This window comes from Emydura macquarii, unplaced genomic scaffold (assembly GCF_026122565.2).
Source record: "Emydura macquarii macquarii isolate MOO-44397 ecotype Brisbane River unplaced genomic scaffold, CSIRO-AGI_Emac_v2 contig_1348, whole genome shotgun sequence".
NCBI classification, from domain to species: Eukaryota; Metazoa; Chordata; order Testudines; family Chelidae; genus Emydura; species Emydura macquarii.
The window spans coordinates 19,664,068-19,683,710 of NW_027131485.1; the positions used below are offsets into that span (position 1 = coordinate 19,664,068).

At 42.4% G+C, this 19,643-nt stretch overlaps 1 protein-coding gene across 9 annotated transcripts in view; it reads right to left on the reverse strand.

Annotated features, from left to right (window-relative positions):
* Positions 1-19,643, reverse strand: part of LITAF (lipopolysaccharide induced TNF factor) — a 44,476-nt gene that overhangs the window by 22,115 nt on the left and 2,718 nt on the right. For 2 of the 9 annotated variants that reach the window (XM_067551316.1, XM_067551317.1), the window contains exon 1: positions 4,071-4,753. The exons of 2 other annotated variants lie outside the window; for them this stretch is intronic. The gene's annotated coding sequence lies outside the window, so the exon portion shown is untranslated. Of the gene's footprint in view, positions 1-3,506; positions 3,574-4,070; positions 4,754-18,220; positions 18,265-19,643 lie in introns of those variants that run through there. 5 more of the 9 variants (XM_067551323.1, XM_067551322.1, XM_067551325.1 and 2 more) reach the window with 5 other exon arrangements.

Genomic DNA, 19,643 nt, shown 5'->3' on the forward strand with positions numbered 1-19,643 from the left:
GAGAGTGTGCCAGAAAAGATTGTTCTTCTATACAAAATGAAGACATTAATAGGTTAAAAAAAAATCTCAGGGATTCTCTGCCCTTTAACAGATTCCTTTCCAAAATACTAAGTGGTCAAGAATCTCCTCCCTACATGGGTAATTACTGGCTGCCCATGTACATTTTCCTGTTGCTTTAACTAAACCTATTCTTCACTTCTTGTGCCGAAGCTTTTTGGGGTTGCTGGCTCATGGCAGCCACATTTCGTCTAGTTATGCTGTTGTATTCTGGTAATGGGTGAAAGTTTTCTTATACGTCTATGTAGCCCTCATTTTCCCTCCCTTTTGCTTTTAAAGGTTTTTTGTTTCTGAAGTATAGATGATTTAAGTTGTTTTGTTTTCATGTCACTTCTTTGTGGTAACAGATTCTCAAACATCAATCCTTATGTTATCAGCTTTTTCCCACACAGTCAATGTACAAGTTCCCATAACAGGGCTATAAAAACATAAGCACTATATATGTATTTGAAGATCATACACTACAACTTATTGTTAAAGAGGAAAAGTCAAAGCTTTCACCAGTTGTGTACAATAGCATATTGTTAATGGCCTTGTTTTAGATGACAAATTAAAACTATGAGTAATCGAATTGTTACTGCATATATTTTCAATGAACCTGTATCTTAGAACCAAAGCAGACACTGCTTTGAGGGACAACGAAAAAGAGCAAGAAATAACTCATCTGTAAACTTGATGGTAGGGTGTCACCTCTATGGTACAAAAGACAGACATATCCAGGACGATCCTGAATGCATAAAACTGGGCAGTTGGCAGTGTGTACGGAACATTTCCTGGGGCAACTACCTAAAAATGTACGATCATGAGAAAGCCTGGGCAGGGGACAACTCTCCTTTGTGGGGCAAGAATCCAGATGAGAACGAACTAGGAAAAATGAGGAATTTCTCTCCTAAAGCCAACTTGTCCAATACAAACTGGGATTTCAAATCTAGCGGTCCTAGAAGGTAAATGATTGTCCTTCCCTCCTGCCTAATCTCTGGATATGATCGGACGAGAACTAGTGTACCAAAACATAACAAAACTCCTTCTCTGGCTCTTCTCTACTAATGAGCCCATGCTGTTGTTGGGAAAGTGCATTTGGCTAATTATGTGTGTGCTCTATCCACACAGCACAGCATGGGACAACTGCTGCAAGGACACAGACAAGAAGCCTGTCTTCAGTTTTCACCCTACAGCTAGATTACACTGGTGCGCCACTGCACCAAGAATTTAAGTGCAGTGCAGAAAATAATTAAAATACATCATTTGTCCAGACCAACTTTTGGTTGCCTGGACAACAAGATTTTTCCTTGTTCATAGTTTTCCAAGTTTAATAGCAATTTTTAAAATTAAGGGAGTGCAGATTCCTTAAATGTTTATTGGAGAATAAAGGATCTACACAAAGTGTCTTCCAGAAGATGATCAGTACTTTGAAATGAGGGATCCTACAAAAGATGTTTTACAATTGGCATAATGGGAATTATATTCTAGACGTTTTTGTTTGTTTGTTTGTTTTTGTTTTTTAAAAAGAAAAAACTGTTCATAATCAAAATTGTAAATAAATGATCAATGCTCACTCTTGGAATTTTTTAAAGAATTCTGTAATGGCTCTTAAAACACTGCTCTATTATAGGCTGACAAGATTTAACATTGGATGTTGGAGACAATGATTTTAAAATAAAAATGGCTACCCCACCTTATGAAAAGGCACAGGTTTTGAGAAAATAGCTTAACGTTTAATAAATTGATACATCTTATCTGGCAGAATTGGGTCTTTGCTGCAGATCATTTGAGAATTATTTGTAAACTTCTAATTTTACTACCCAGCCAGACCACCCCCAAAACCTAGCTGGAGACATCTGGGTAGCACTCTACCTGCAAGGAGGCCACAACATTTTGGGATTTGCCATGAGGATAAAGAATTTTAATATGAGTGGTTAGGTGCTGATGCTATTATTTTGGTTTCTCTTGGGGTATGTCTACACATGGACACTCTGGAACATTAAGCCACAATTAACTGAAGGTGTGAATTTAAATTGCATTAGTTAAACTGCATTAAACCCCTTTGTGGATGCTCTCATTCAGAAGTAAAGAATTCACTTTCATAGTGAACGGAGATCACATCTAAAATGTGAACTAAGGCCACTTCACTTGTGAATGAAAGCTTCCATGCAGGAGTTTAATGTGTGGTAGTGATAGTAATATAATATTCAGGCCTGTTTGCTTGAGTTAGAATTTTGGGTTTGTTTGACCTCTTAATACCTGAGGCCTTCGAGATGTTGTCTGTGTATTGCAACCTTATTGACCTATGTCAGCAAAGGACAAAGACACTGTGTTGCTTCTGCCTACCCTACAGCCAGATGTTTGGTTTTTTTTATTACTATGTGAAAAGATAAAGGGTATAGTTAAAGTGTTGCTATGTATAGTGGGAGTTTGATATGTGGATGTATAATTGAAGGACAGTTCTGCCCTGACTCCTCTCCCCAGACAGATGCCAAAACAAGGTCAAGCTACCAGTTGGGAGGGGGATGGAGTGTGGGGGGAGTGTGTGAGTGTGAGGGAAAGAAACACTAAAGCCAAAGAAAAGGTGACCATGGCCAGAACATAACCTCACTCCCCCTAGCCCCCACCACTCATGGGGTACCAAAAAAGGGTGGCACCTAAGCCCCCAGACCCTTCAAAATGGGACATGATCATAAATTGTGAAGTGTGGTACTAGGGATGGGCATTACAGGTATAATTAAGCCTGCCAAGGAGGCGGATGTTTTACTGGTGTGAAGAACTGTGATTTATACTTGCTTGCTATCCCCAAACTCTGCCTGCACTTAGAACTCTGGCCTTCTGCTTTCTTCTCTGCAAACCAAGAACCCAGGGAAAGGGGAGAGCTCTAACAATGTGCTATAACTACTTTAAATTCACACCTTTGGTTAATCTGCTTCAGCTACATGGCTGTGTAGATATGCCCTTTCACTTTTGAGCATTTGTCACAGAGTGTTCCACTGCCACCAGTTTTAAGGATTGTCTACAACAAGGAAATTAATTCAGCATCAGCAGGGTGTGAATTCCAGATTTAATAGTTAATCCAAAATACCTCTGTGTAGACAAACCCAAAGAAGAGCTCATTTCAAAATTTCAAACAGCCAGCATTAAACGTTTTCTTACTTACACATTCAAAAGTTGTAAATAGTTTCAATAACCAAGCATTAAAATACCCCTCCCAAAACAAACACGTTTACAGCCAACCACCAACATAAAGACGAGGAAAACAATCTACCCAACCCTCCAAAGTTACACATCTATAAGGAACTAGAAACTTGGCAGCCGCAGAGGCTATGTTGCGCCAAGTGTTACTAAGCACCCTGAAATTTTGGTTTCACTAAAAAAGAGGGTGTTTCTCTGCAGCGTTCAGAAACCCCCGCAGCAGCTCGGTCCCAGCCTAAGCCCCTGGAAGCACCGCCCGGCCAGCTCACCTTACTCACCGCTGGAGGCCGCAGCAGAAAGAGACGGTAACAAGCTAAAGCTGGGGCTGGGTACAGCCACTCTTCTGGCACTGACCCAGCTGCTGCTGATTTACACCGGGGGAGGCACCGGGCCTCCGCTGCTCACCCAGGTTTCTCTAGAGATTTAAACCACGGCGGATAACGCGGCTACGGAGCCCTGCGCCGTCTAGCAGCGAAGCGGCTGCCGGACTCGGCTAGGTCGTTTTCGGGCAGCGTCCAGGGGGTCCCCAAGGCTCAGCGAGGGCAGGAGCCGGGGCGCGTCTCACCCCGGGACCGTCGCGGGGAGGCGGCGCCCAGCTGCCAAACTCTGCCGCGGCTCCCAGCGTCCCTACAGCGGGGGGCAGGCCCACGGAGAGCCCCTGCCCAGCGCCCCACGGGCTGCCCCCGGTCCGGAGCAGAGGGAGGGAGGGACTGGGGGAGCGGGGGCAGCCCGCACCGGGCGCGGGACAGCTGCGGTCCCCGGCAGCCCGAGCCGCTCCCTGCGGGACACCGAGCAGCCCGTCCCACAGGATCGTCAGCCTGCGCCGCCCTTACCTCCTGCGCGCGGACCACCGTCTGCTGCCGCCGCCGCCCGGGCTGAGCTGGCCCCGCTGCGCTCCCGTCCCAGGCCCCAGCCAGTTTCCGGCTTCCCTGCGCAGTCCGCGCGGCTGGGCTGGCCTCAGGGCTGGGCTGGCGGAGACCAAGCTGCGCCCTGCCCGCCCGCTCCTGTCCTCGCCCCCGCCCCTTCTTCCCGGCCCAGCGCTGCAGCTCTCCTCCCCCGCCGCGCCGCGCCCCTGGGGCGGGGGATCTAGCCCAGCTCCGGGGCGGTTAATGAGCAGCCCCTGCCCCGCCCCAGCGAGTTACCCTCCCCGGCCTCGGCCTGCGCTCCCCCCTGCTCTGCCGGGCTGTCCCCCACTGCAGCTGGGTGGGCCTCGGGCCCCAGAAAAACCACCCCTCAGCCCGGGGACTGTCCAGCTACCCTCAGCGTCTCCCTCGCTAGCCGAAGAGTTTTCAGCTCTAATCTAGCTCTCGACGGTTGGTCGGTACAGACCACGAGCAGCCTCCAGTCTGCTGCTGCTGTGCCCTCGCCTGGCACGTTGTGAGTCGGTGTCTTCGAGTTAGCCACAGACAAGAGAGGCACGAGAGTATGAAGAAAGGAAAGGTTTTAATTAAGTTCCTGGAGAATAGAAACGTTAGGTTTCTGATACACAAGACGTAACTGCAAATACCATTCTAAAAACACGTTTTTACACGGTCAGGAAAAAACTGCCACCTTAAAACGATCAAGAGGACCTGGGAGTTGAGGTTTCTTGGAAGAAAAAAAAATCAGCGTTTTCCTAAACTTAAGAAGTCAAACAACAAGATCTGCAACTGGCTGACTATCAGCAGAATGAGCTATTGAGTTGTAAGGACAAACCAAAGAATTTTCCTCTGGTTCAAACTATTTCTCCAAATTCTGTCGTGTATTCCTTTTTATGTAAACAGGCACAATTAAGCAGCAAAACAACAATTCCCATCACCAGGCAAAGGTAGGTAGTTACTGAGTATCATTCCTGTAAAGGTTTCACTTATTGTGTGAAGGAAGAACATTGAAACAGCCTTCCCTCAATCCACCCCACCCACACACAGTTTTCTGCCTTCTTTTCATGTCCCCTTTTGTGAGGCACATAAAAGATGAAAGTTTGAGCCAACAAAGGCAGATTCCCTACCATTTGGAACAGCCATGGCCAAAGAAATAAAATTCCAAAGTCAAATGAAAAATATTTCATTTATAGAATAATGGATGTGGCTACAGCGAAATAGGAAGGTAGATAGTTGGTGTTTCTGTAGGACAAACTGTCTACACCAAGACACCCATTAAATAAAGTTATCAGACAAACCTCCAAAAAGCAAACTAATCGGTCTTTGCAGCCTCTCTAGTTACATCAGTGCCTCTTTCTGGCCAATTCTGTAGCTCAATAGAGGAGGAATTAAGCTATTTTTCTTTGTCTTGCTACAACTTTATTCCAGGAAATGAGGGCCAAGGCTAATCTACTCTGAAACAATTTAAACAGATAATAAAAAGTCCGTGACATTGGGCATTGCTGCATTCTCCCAATAGTGACACTTTCTGCTTTTTACTGGCTGCAGGCATGAATCAGATATTTTCCTGCCCTAGGCCTGAGTTCCAAAAGGTGCTGAGGACCTGCACTTCCTGTTGAAGTCAATGGGACTTACAGGGTGCCAGTGTCTTTTGGAATTTGGCCTAAATAAGAACCTTTTGGTCTAAATAGAACCTTTTCTTTAGGGAATACTTCACATATTCCATGCTTTATATCTTCAAAGTGCTGTGCAAAAATTGACTAATTAGTTCTCACAATATCCCTGGGAGATAGGCAGCTAAATTTAATTATTACTATTTTTCTGAGGCAGAGGGTTTAAGTTACTTACATGAGGCTTCAATGCAAATCCATGCCAGAGCCAGGAGCAGAATTTAATAGACTAAGATTACTTTAATTTAAATGAGTGACAATATGTCTTCTAAAACAATAAACTTCTCTAACAAATCTTTCCATTGAATTGCCTATGGTAGCTATACCATTCCAAGTTCTGTATTCATCAGACTAAACAGATGCTGAGCTGGACAATACTTGATGAGAATGAGAACATGAATGCACACAAACATATATTTAGAGCCAGGTCAATGGTATCGGTGATTCAATAGTCTAGAAGATTGATCATGGGGTTAGAAAAATACGTATTTGAGTTTTAATCCTAATCTAAACTGTTGTGGTTGTTGCACATTCCACCCAGTGGTGGCTGCACTTCAATAATGGTTGAAGTGGTTCTTGCATCTATAGAGTTCAAAGAACTTACATGTTTGTAATATGGTCCTTAACAATATCCCCCATTGGGAGGGGGGGGGGGGGAAGAGAAATCAAGAGTCTCCTTTACAATTCCCCAGATAGGCTTATTTACTAGAATGTTGTTTTTATTGGACTTTTTTTTTAAAGTAAGGATTCAAGGTGAGGAAAGGTATGTTGCACTCAAACCAGAAATACTTCATTCTTGGCAAGGGATACAGTATAATGTAATCCTGCACATCACATTAATTGTTTACATTTTATTACAGGGTGCCAGCAGATGTCAGTTTAACCCCAGGAATGAGAAACCCCACTGCATTATATAGTCAATTTATCATTGCTGTGACAACAAAAAGATAAGTTTCCTGCCGTGAAACTTCGTAAAAAAGTGGTGTTAATTAAATAGTTTAAAGCCATTAGCTGCAAAAAATGTAAAATACAATATATCCTGAAAGTGCAAAATAAGGAAAAAGTGAATGGAAATGATCAGAGAGGGAAAATAGACCATTTGTATGTATGAGAATTTGAATGCACATCTTGCTGAGGAATAGGTATGAAATCTCAGTGCTAATACTTAAAGCCCAAAGGAGTTTGGCTTCTGCCAAGTTTCCAGTTTAACAAGCTCAGAGAAAGAGCTAATGAAGCTACAACTGAGTGTAGTATTTGGGAACATCAAACTTTCGCAGTCATTTAAAATGTTGCTTTGGAAATCTTCATGCTTTGAGAGAAGAACAGATGGTTATATGCATACATGAGAAAGGGGATACATACCATAGTACCCATTTCCCTTCTAAGGTGTTTTCCAGCTAGGGAAAGCATCACATGAGTTGTAGAAGCAGAGAGATTTCTTAATTCAGTGTGAAATAGACTGTAGTTCCATTAAATTTCAAATATAGAACTGTATTAACCTAGAGCAGCGGTTCTCAACCCCCCCTCCCCCCGAGTGCCACTTGGGTCAGGTACAGTCAGGTCAAGTACCACTCGACCTGACTGTACCTGACCCGAGTATCACTTGGGAAAAGAAGGGGGGGGGCCCTTTCGGCAGTGGCGAGGTTTTGCAACTTACGGCGGCGGTGGGTTACATGGGGGGAACGATGCCCTCCACCGAAACCCTTCCGCCGTTTGCCCCTTTTCGGCAGCAGGGTTTCGCGAGGGTGGGTGGGAGGGCACTTTCGGCGGCGCAGGACAGCTCACTGCTCCTCCCCTTCTGGCTCCAGCAGGGACCTAGCGCCTAGGGACCCAGGCAGAGCGCTTTGCCGTGCTCCCTGCTACAGATAGGGGGAGGGGAGTGCTGATCTCCCATCCACTTGGCTGCAGCAAGGAGCCTGCACTGGCAACACACTCCGCCTGGGTTCTTAAGCAGCGGCTCCTTCCCTCTGGCTGGGGGGAGGAGAGGACAGACAGAGGCTGCTGGCAGAGACTGGTGACCCTTCAGGGTTGTAAAAATTATATTTGTGGCCCTTGAGTCAAAAAGGTTGGGAACCACTACTATAGACAAAATATAATAAAATCCCAACTGTACCTCCGTTACACCATTTTATGGAGCAAATTCATTCCTGGTGTAGTTCCAAATCAGTTCTACCAGGTATAAATTTGAGTCATTATTTTGGAAAGCATGTGATGCTTTCCTTGCACAATTCCAGAACTTGATGTCAACTGGGTCCCATCTGTTAAGTTTGGCTTGGGGTTTAACATCCAAGCATCTCTAAAGTTCAGACAGTTTTTTGGGTCCGGGGTTTTGGCCTGAGGCTACTTCTACAACTGACACCACATTTTGGCTTATCATCTCAGCCTCATCCATTGTTTGCTTAGGATTTCATACACTTAAAAGAGTGACTGCTAAGTGAAAAAACAGACCACCGACTCAAATGTGAAACTTTATAATTATGGGTCCCTTCCTTAATTTGAAGACTATCTCTAAGTCTTGGCCTGCCCAAAAGGCACTAAGAATAACGAAAGGTATGTCTACACTGCAGTTAGACACCTGTTGCTGGCCTGTGCCAACTGATTCTGGCCTGCGCTCTAGGACTCTGCAAGGTTGGAGGATCCCAAAGCTCCGGGCTGGGGCTGCAGCCCGAACATCTACACCACAATTTAACAGCCCCTTAGCCAGGTCAGCTGGCACAGGCCAGCCCCAGGTTTTTAATTGCAGTGAAGACATACCCTAAAAAGCCTGTAGAGTCAGACATTACCTGCTACCTATGTGCAGATGAGCAAACAATTTAAATTACTGTAATTCCAACTGCATTTTAAATGCTTGTAATGAAGAGAGATATACAACACTGGACAGAACCAGGCACAGTGAAGATGGCATCAGGGATGGCCCTTAATTTTACAGGTCTCCATGCAATGTATATTTTGGGCCACCATCCAGTTTCCTCCCCACCTGTCAATAGGCCTATGTTGCAGGATTGTGTGTAGGAGACCCCAGATAAACAGTACCCTAAGCTGTGTGCAAGATGGATAGTTTAGACCCAAGGCTTCCATTGAGCATTAGTGTACATGCTTCTCCATGCATCTCCGCCTATTGCTATTGGACTGCTTAACCCACAGTTCCTTACATCCAGAGTCCCAGGATCAGGGCTGGATCTAGGGGTGGGCAAACAGGGTAGTCACTCTCAGTGCCAACTTCCAAGGGGGTGCTGTGCTGCTCTGTTGGAGGGTGGGGGGAAGAGGATTGCGCTATCAGCCATTCTGGGTTGGAGGCAAAAATGTTTTCTGCCCTGGCCGACTGAACCTCTAGGGCCACTCATGCACAAGACTCCATGTTTTCACCCTTCCTGTTCTGCCCATGCAAAGCTGCTAGGAGGGATTGAGACCCTTTTTTAAGCTGTAGTTTCAACATGCCAAGGATATCCTTGTCAAACCTAGATTCTACTGTCTCGTGTTCCTGGCACTGATCCATCAAATGTACAGAATGCAAGTTCATATATTGCAGCCATCATCCTTGGTATCCAAATGCTAACAGAGATGGGATCTAAATGAAAGTGGACCAGCTGCAACTTAACCCAGATAAGATGGAAGTGATGCTGAACGGCACTGGGAAAGCATTTGGAGGAACAGGCAGATGTAGTGTCGGTCCTATTTATCAATGAGATATGATCACCTTTTGCCAAGATGGCTTTAGTTTAGTACTGTTGCTGTTCTGGATTCTCAGCAAGTGGTGGAGGCCTCAGCACTTACCTGAAGACCCCATTACCATTACTAATTATTATATTATGGTAATGCCCAAGGATCTTTATCAGATTTGGGGCCCTAGTGCATTTAGGCTCTATTCAAACAGAGACAAACATGGTTTCTACCTCAGAGTTCATAATCAACTTAGATGCAACAACTAAGGACAACATTAGGAGCAGAAGAGGACAAGAGCAACTGTTAATTGAAGACCTTGAAAAATTGTTGTCTATACCTTTGTCACTTCCTCTCTAGGCTACTGCAACACTGTCTGCTTGTTGCTTCACTTTAAATCCACATGGAATTTCCAGTTAGCATGGATAACAAAATCCATCCAGCTCATGAATGAGGCAAGAATTCTTTAGTACAAAACACCTGTGTTCAAGTCTATATAAGCTTCCTACTCCACCCAGATGTGAACAGAAGTGTGTTGGTGATTATCTAGAAAGTGCAGCATGGGATCTGGTTAATAGCAGACCAAGCCTGTTGAAGTCTTCCAACTGATTTTTTTTGTTGGTTCCTGGGTTTCTGCCCTCAAACTAGCAACAGGACTTTCAGAATTTAGAATTCATTCCTCTTAAAGTGTTCAGCACATGAGCCTAGCAAGCTTCGGCACACAAGCCAAGAACTATATTATTTACATTTTTTAACCTTTTGTCAGTTATTTCCAATTAATGTGTTTTAATTCATAAGCAGGCACTCCTATAGCTGCCAAATAAATAAACCTCTTTTATTTTAGTGCCAGATCCTTCCTACATAGGGGCTGCAAGTCATACCAAATGTTTTAGTGATTCTGCAATGCAGTCAAGTCACTTTATAAGCTAGGCTGAGTTGAGACAATTTATTTATATATTTTTATATGCTACTTAATCCTTAAGTAGGATTTTTAGAATGTAGCAAATGCTTTTTTAATGCCACATTTTTAAAGAACAGTGCCATAGGGAGCTTTGGACATGTACTGAGGATGATACACAATATTTGGTTGTGTTGTTTATGGATATGCCACTGGTGGACAATCATGTTCTCCATCATAGATTTCTCCAGCAGCATTGTTTACATATTCTCCCCAGGAGGAAGAAACAAAAACACTTTTTTTTTTTTTTTTTAAGACCCCTTAGGCCTAAAATTAATTACATTAAGGAAAATGCAACATTTTATGTCATCTGTGTAGTCTACTCCAGTAATCGAGTATTAGGTGAAGGCTGTTTTCATCAAGAAGACATCTCCATTTATGACTAATATGGTAATTTTGTCATGTGGATCATAGTTTTCTATAGAACCACACAAGTAGAAATATTCCCTGCATCTCTTACATCAGGGCCAAGCGAATTAGAGCAAGTAATGCCCCTTTCTTCATTGTCCATAATCCCACCATTAGTTCTACTCCTCCTCTAGCTCTCTTCTCAAACAAACAAACTCTGTCCTCAGCAATAGCCTGAGAAAAAACAAACTGACTATGGTATCTATCCATAGCAATTTCAACTTCTGTGATCACAAGAACTAGAATGTTTTGCTGTTAGCCATATATCAATTATGCTGACTTCATCCTGCTTTGCAGTGATGCACGGGCCACAAAAAATCCCAGTTTGAAAATTCCTGATTAGATCAACAGCACACTGAAAGGCAATCAAGGGCCCAACCCTGTGGCATCCTGAAGCTGTTCTCCCAGGATTTAGTCAAGGATTTGGCCAATTAGCCAAGTATCACTAGACACATTGTCTTCTCATGTAAAAATCTTTTAGGCCCTGATTATAAAATTAAAGCACTCACTAAACTTTCTTGATTTCATGTATCATGACAAGACTCTTGTATCTGCAACCAACTATAACTGAATGATCTGTGACACACATTTTCCATACCAGTATAGGAACCTACAAATTGCCTTAACCAGGAAACCAAGTGACCGGTCTAATTTTAACACCTGTTTTACTGATCAGTTCCAAATTCTTCAGAAGACAAGTGCAAGAAACCCCACCTAGTGGTCAATTATGGAATAGCCTGTCTGTGAAGGAAGTTTATAATTTAGGCAACTATTTGCTTATGCTTCAAATCATGACAACCGCTATCCTTAAAATACATTATCCTAGATAATGGGAGAAGATCCATATGCATTATCTGTTGAATAAATGTTGAAAGGAAGAGGGGAGATGGTGTCTTCAGGGTGGACAATTCAATCTCTTGGCTTTTTAATTCACACACACATCCTAATGTTCCTGTAAGAATTTTCACTATTAGTTTGCTGATGTGTATTCTGATCTTTAACTTTAAGCTTTTTTAATCTGAAAATATAAATAGGTACTCACACACAAACCACTGCATGCAAGAATAAAATTTCCATTTAAGTATTTTCTATCGTATACACAATATTTCAGACAGCCATATAAACACCTATATTAAAATCCAGGTTACTTTATTTATTTATTTATTTTTTTAAATACAAGGACATTAAAGGACTCTGTGCAGCAGAGAGGGAAAAAAATATAAATTTGACATGTGGCATTCCAGAATGTCCTGATACATCAGTTGTATGTTGTTCAACTAGGCAAGTCTCTATTTGGATTGGCTTGATCTTCTTGAAGTGATTTAACAGCTTCAGAATTGATGTTTGTTCCTACTTAAATTGTTGAGCCCATGGAAGGATTTCCATGACTTCACTTATGCTTAGCAAACACTAAACATTTTTAAGGACAACGTACAGTTCTGCTCTGATGAAACAACTATTCTAGCAATACCAGTGCATAGATTTAAAAGGTAACAAAGGAGGTACAAAATTAAGTAATGCAAAATGTAACCTCAAGCAATTTTTTTTTCTTTGCAGGTATAATATCTTATTCACATTGCAAAGCAAATATACAAAACAAACACTGTGGAAACAAAACCTGCCACCCAAATATGAGCAATTACTCCAGTAAAATGGATGACAAATCATTCCAGTTGTTTAACTGGCATTCAGTAGCACCAAATGCTAAATTGAAGCCAAAGATTTTTGCTTAGTTCTTGTAATGAAGAAAAGAATTTTGAGAGAGAGATCTGCCATCTTCGCTAGATTTTTAAGAAACTGATCACCAACGTGTCCTTACCTTGAAGACAACGGGAGTGTCTTTTATTTTGTTTTTGTTAATTCAAGTGACCCTTCCTACAGCAGACAGAAATATTCTTATTGCTTCAAGGATCAGTTCATTGGAGGGGAACCTATTTCCAAGTTCTTAAAAGGCAAGAATTTCCAGAGAGGATCAGTGTTGTGGAAGGTCCAATTATGTAGGCTTAAACCAGATTCTGCAGTCATTACTTAATCAAAATGCATAGACTCAGGGTTTAAGGCCAGAAGGGACCACCAGATCTTCTAGTCCAGGAGTTCTCAGCCTTTTTTGAATCACACCCCACCTCAGCATTTGTTTGGTTTATTGAGATGTACCCATTTATGTCACTGAGCGTTTTGCCTGTGGGGCTGCAGGATTTGGCTCCTCAAAAATATTCCTTAAATTTAAAGAGCTCCACCACTGTAGCAAAGTCAGATCTGTACTTATTGGAATAACTATAAGCTCACAATGCAAATTTTAATATAGTTTTGTATGTAATAATATAAATCCTCTGAGTTTTGCTGCTCTTCTAGATAATTATTTAACGTGGCAATACAATGCCCTCCTTTCCTGCTTTTTTTCTCCAGCAATCAAAAATTGATGTACCACCCCTCAGATTCTTTTTTTTTTTTTACTTCAGATTTATCAATTTGTCTTTATTGATAAGTGAATATATTACCTGCATATATATTGCTTATTTGTTTCTCTAAAAACCCCATATAAACACCCACCCTGATTTTGCCTTTCCCTGATTATTAGCGAAGTTACATAAATCTCAGATTTTCCTCCCTCTTAATTATCAAATACGGATTTCAAATCTTCTCAAAATTCACCAATTTTTGCTCTCCAATTATTAAATGACATGATATTTCCTCAGTTTTAGAAGAGAGCTATTGCCTCGAGTCATTGACTAGATTATGGGGAAAAAATAGCAGCTATCAAAGACCTCTTTAATCTAAAGAAGATAGATAGAAGAAGAACCAACTGCTGGAAGTTAAAGCCAGAAAAATTCAAATTAGAAATAAGGTGCACATTTTAACAGTAAGAGTAAACCACTGGAACAAACTACCAATGGAAGTGGTGGATTCTCCATCTCTTGATGTCTTCTGATCAAGACTGGAGGCCTTTCTGAAGTTATGGTCTAGTCAAAAAAAACAGTTATTGAACTCAGTACAGTTGTAACTTGGTGAAATGCTCTGGCCTGTGTTATACAGGAGATCAGACTATCTCAAACTTTTTTTTGCTGGGATCCCCTTTGAAGATGTTTCAGGCTGTGACCAACCACCCACTTCCCCAACAAAAGTGATGGACCCCCTCCTCCCCCCCATGCCATGCCATGCAATCTTTCAGGCACGCACAGGGGGCTGATAGCTCACGACCCCCTCCCCATAATAACCTCACAACTCCCTAAGGGGTCACGACCCCCAGTCTGAGAACTGAACTAGATGATCTAACGATCCCTTTTGGGCTTAAAAACAACTATTATTCTAAAATGATAATGGGACAAAAACAGACTGAATCTTTTGGAACTTCATTGACTTCAGTCAAGCTGTGCCCCTTTAAAGTTGGCCTGAATCTTGGGTCAATACCATGAACGCTGCATGCAGAAGTCAGCATTCCATTCTACATATGCAACATGGAAATGAAGCAGCTTTGTTCCTTCTCTAGCTAGTTGAACAACATATACTCAGAATAAGTTCTCTTTCTGTGACTGTGCAACTTATAATGTGACATGAAGGTCAAACTGCAAGTCTCAAAGCAGAGTACAAGGCTGTATCCTTGGGCAACTGACAACCTGGCATTTCACATTATAAAGTGCACATTCGTTGCAACAAGATCTGTATTTGGAAACGTGAAGTCCTCTCTCAGTAGGGCTGCAAGCAGGGCTTCTCAAAATACAGCTATGCTGACCCCATTATGCCCACCCTGCACTATCTGTACTGGCTGTGTGGCGAGCAGTGGATTCACATTTCACTTACTCGGATTCATTTTTTAAACATTGTACTTCGTTATCACGTAGTTGGTGTCTCAGATCTCCTCCTTGAACTCATCCTGGTGAGTGTCTAACACAAACCCCCTCTCCCGTATTACTTCGCAACCCTATGGAGCAACAGATGCTTCAGTGACCCCAAGTCAGGGGAACATAAGCATCAACCCATCATTTCTCAATTTTTTTCCAGAGGTATTTTATATTTTGTTCCATGTCAGCCCCTACATAGTTCCCCCACCCTCCACCTTTATGACAATGTAATCATGTGGGGGGGGGGGGATGCGAGGGTAGCATTTAGCTAGGTTTCTATTGAATATTTACTCTAGCTCACAATGTTTTTAATTTAAGTTGGTGTGGGTGCAGTGCTGGCCCTTTTTTAATAAAAGCTGCAATAAGATAAGGAGATACTTTGGCTCTCTAGATAAAAGGAGAATAAATTCCTATCACCATACTCCTCTCAGAATGCACTGGCCTCACCTGAACACCAGCCGCCAGGACTTAGCTGTGTAAGTGCCTAGGTTGGAGTGTTCTATAGTAAAACTGGGACCTGAACACCTACTCAGGCAATTGAAGAACCAGACAACTTTAACAAAGTGTCCCGCTGTTCAGAGTGGGGAGAGGTTTCCATGCCCTCTTGCAGGAGATGTACCTGGGGTTGGGCCATGCCAGTTGACATACATACCTCAGGCTTAAACAGTTTATGGTCTTAGTGCAGGTTTGCAGGGAAGGGGGCATAGGAAAGGACTCTCCTTTCCACGTCCCCCATGCTCAAGGGATGGGCAATCACTGACCCTGCACGGGGGACAGTGTAGGGACTGCGTCTTCCTACACCCTCTGCTAGAAGGCAGGGAATGAGAGGGGAGAGAGAAAATGGAGCCATAGCTGCAGCCTCCATGCACTACAGAGCTGACAAGTCACATTAAGTGAGCCACCTGGCAGTGCCCCAGAGCTGGTCAGGAATTTTTGGACTAAGTTTTCCATCAGAAAGTTTATCAAAAGCAAAGTTGTTCCCGGGAAAGGCTGGATATGGACCAATTTGAAATTTTCCAAAAGATTTTTGAAAATATGAGAAAATTGTCAAGATTTCCTGTTTCAACGTTTTCTAAAATAAAAGTTCATTTTTGGTTCAAGCTAACTTTTCATTTTGAATTTTAATTTAAGTGCTAAAAAATAAAAAGTTCAAAATAAAAACAAAAAAACACTTAGATGGACCCACACAAAAATAATGTTGACTTTTCATCTCAGTTTGGGACAGGAAGTTTCCCAGGATTGGAACATTTCCAACTCAGTGCTTATCCTGGGGATGATACAGTGCAAGGTCACCTTGAGCAGTGCTGCTCCTAGTGCAGACTTGCACCAGAAAGGCACAATCTTGCCTCTTAGGTTTCCTTCATCTAAAACTATTGTAAACATCCTGAATCACCGTCACAGCTTGCTTCCTTTTGACAGGTCAGACTGTTCTTTTCTGATGGACATTCACACCTATGCAGGAGACCATGCACATCCTATGGCCCACACAAGCCTTCAAAATAGGGCTTCTATTGTGTGTACCATTTGTGCAGACCCTCAACAGGGGGTGAATTTCACCCATAAGGAATGCAAGGAAGAGAGCAAACAGTTCTGATGTTTGTATATGCAGCTAGAAATTAAAGAGAACTACAAGGTCTTCAAATCTGTTCCCCTGGAAAGGAAGGTAATAGCTCCCTATAGAGAATATATCAGACAGTTAACAGCTATTACATGGGAACTTAGCCAGAGGACTTGTATGGAAAATTCACACACAAGGATATTCTTACAGATAATGTAAAGTCTGGAAAAAAGGAAAGGGTTAGTATTCCAGGGAGTTTCTTTCCCTGGAGAATAGGAAAGATCTCTCTCCAAAAATTTATTTCACCCTCCCACACAAAGCACAGGAAGGATTTCTAGTCTCGGGATTTTTTTCTTCCTATTGATTTGGATGAACCTGTGCAGTAGTTTCTTCATAAAAGTGACAATACTAAAGGATCATTAACATGAGTTTTTGTTTTTTTTAAATCAACAAGGCCTCAGTTGATTGATTGTTTCACTGAAATATTTGCAGACCTGTAGTAAGTCTGTAGGCAAAAATCTCTCAGGGAGTTTGTGTTTTATAGACAATTATGTTCAACAGCACATTCTCCTGACAAATACACAGTAACATTAAAGTAATAAACAGATGCTGTCAATTTCCAAATTGCATGCAGAGAACAACAGGGACAATATTCAGCATTATACCTCCCACTGCCCTACAAACTTGGGCACTGAAAACACAGTGATATGGGATCTCATTCGCCCCTTGCTGAACCATGGTAATCAGCTCAATATGGAGGATATTCACACTGTACACCCTTGTTTCAAAATGCTGAGGTTTCCCCACTAAAGCCTGTGAACAAGCAGAACTAGTGCAATGTTACATCCACAACAACTAGCAGTGGTCTGACAAAACTGAATTGCACTAAATGAGGATTTATCTACACAGCCTACCAAAGCATTCTAGAGGAACGTGACTTGTGAAGTGCGCTACAAATCACACCCCCCTAGAGCATTTTTCTGGCACCATGTAGAAAAGCCATCAGAGAGCTGGTAATGAAATATAGGGCCCAATTCTGTCACCTTTATTCTAATATAGTAATGTGTTACTCTTGGTTCCATTAACTTCGAGGAGAGTATTTGTAAGGTCAGATATTACGCCATACAAATACAGGTGGCAGAATGCAGTCCAACACAATAATCCCGGTTCTGTATTGTGTGGTTTGAGTAGCAGTTCAATGGTCAACAGTGCAGACATGTAAATAGCAAACATTAGGCTTCAGTGCCAAGAGCCAGCTCAAAGCTAGGAGATGGTTTCAAGCTGTGCACAGACTCTGGTGTGATGGTGGCATCACATTTTGGAGGGTCTCTTTGTAACCTTAAGGACTAAAGACTTCTTTTTTAATAAAAAAAAAGCTTAAAGTGTAGATAGCAGCCATCAGCAGGACATACCAAGCAGCCAGTGTAGCAAAACCCAGCCCGGTTTAGCTAACCAACTGAGGAGAGGGAAGGAAGTATACGATGGTCCTAATTAAAGAAGAAGATAGCCTACTTACCCCACACACCAACATTCCTCCCCACTGCATTCTTCACTACAGACCCCTGGGAAGGAGACTTATTCTATCTTGGTTTCTTAGTCTTGCCCATATATTCAGTATGAAATTCAAAGATGTGTAAAAGAAGGTATCAATTACCTACTGGTAACCTGGGTCTAATGAAGTATAACTTAGGCATGATTCAAGCCAAACCTACACTTCCCCTAGAGTTTCTTATATATCCCTCTAACTTAGGCCCTTTATCTTTGAGGCACTTTTAAGTAGAATATATAGCCAGCCGTGACAGAGCAAGCCACCACTAAGAATTAGGAAACAGCTTTAAGGAAAAAGCTGCAAGACTATTTCACAAGCTAGGCTTAATCTACTTGCTTGCTTAACAGAACATCAAAACTGAAACTCTGAAAGAAAGGCAAAACAGAGCTCTCCTCCCCCACTATTCTGAAGTTAGGTTAAACAGCATTCAGAAAGGAGGAAAAAGGGCAGTTTTCTAGCTTTTCTATAAGATTTACCTTACCTTACAGCCACGCAGAGACTGTTATTACTCAGCAGACTTAGTCCATCAAAACACTAACCAGAAAAAAAACCCTTCCATCTCTTTTTAGCAGAGCATGGTGGGAAGGGGAGGAGTCTAAACTCTCTTTAAAATACAAACTCTTCAACCCTTCCTTTAGGGTGAGAAAGTCTTGGTGAGGAAGAGAGTAGTTATTGCAATGAAGGAATCAAAAAAATTTGTTAGGTCACCAAATCTGATTCCCTGAATGAATAATAGAGGTAGGTAGTATCTATGGCTGTCTTATTTGAGATATTTTCAATGACTACAGGACTGCCTTATGAATTACTACTGAATACTTCTAGGGGTCTGTCTTAAGTTATCTACTACTAGTAGATAGACTAAGCACCATAATCTCTAAGAAACTACTCTACCCCTAACCTCACTGCTTTGGTGGGAAGGGTGTCCTGGCTCAGCTATAGCTGACAACAGGGTGAAATATTCCTTCCATAGGCTGAAAACTTTTTCTTTAAGCTTTATCTAGGCCCATGTGTAGTGCTTAGACAATCTCTAAATAATACATATCTGGGTCTCTGAGGAAAAGCAATTCCCCCCAACTCGTCCTTTAGACTGGTGTCAAACTAGTATAATTCAATTAGCTTGGATCCTGCTTTCTTACATTACCTGTTTGTACCACTCTGGTGACCCAGAGAAGCCATAAAGCTACTCCAACAAAAAGCTGAGATTCCTCTAGCCTGGAGGATCCCTGGCAGGCATGTGATGGGCCTACCCAGCACTCCAGTTCTCCCTTTTACTCTTTTCCTTCCCTTCCCACTAACTCCTTGGGATGATGAGCATGTTGGGGTATTGTTTGGTGGTCAGGGAATAGACTTGAATGCTGCAGTTTTTCAGGCTTATCCCTTGCTGTTGTAAGGGCCCCAGGACTGGGGGAATTAAAATGCTGCTTAGAGCCACACTTGCATTGCCCTCCCACTTGACTCCTATGCTGCAATTTAAACAGACCCAAATAGTGAAGGGCTTGACCTGCATGGAATTGCTTCTAACTCTCCGTGCTGTGAATGCAATCTGGTATGTGAACTACATTTGCCTATCTATTCTGGCCAAAATAAGGGTGGCTGATGACTGCTTAAGTCTGTCAAATAAGGGATTCAGAGAGACCAGCTTATTTGGTCATCTAGTACTTACCTTCCCTATTCCTACCTTTGTTGTTGCTATTATTCAATGTCTGTAGGGTAGATTCTGTCCTTTTTACTTCTGCCTTCAAGTCATTTACCACACTTGGGTGCAGTTTCCACAATAAAGGGCACGAACTCTTTCCCTTAATTACGACCCACAACATTAGACAGCAGAGAGTAGGAGAGATGTAACAAAGAACAGTACAACCCACTCTTCTGAGCCAGTGACCTCCCAATAACTTGCATTAAAA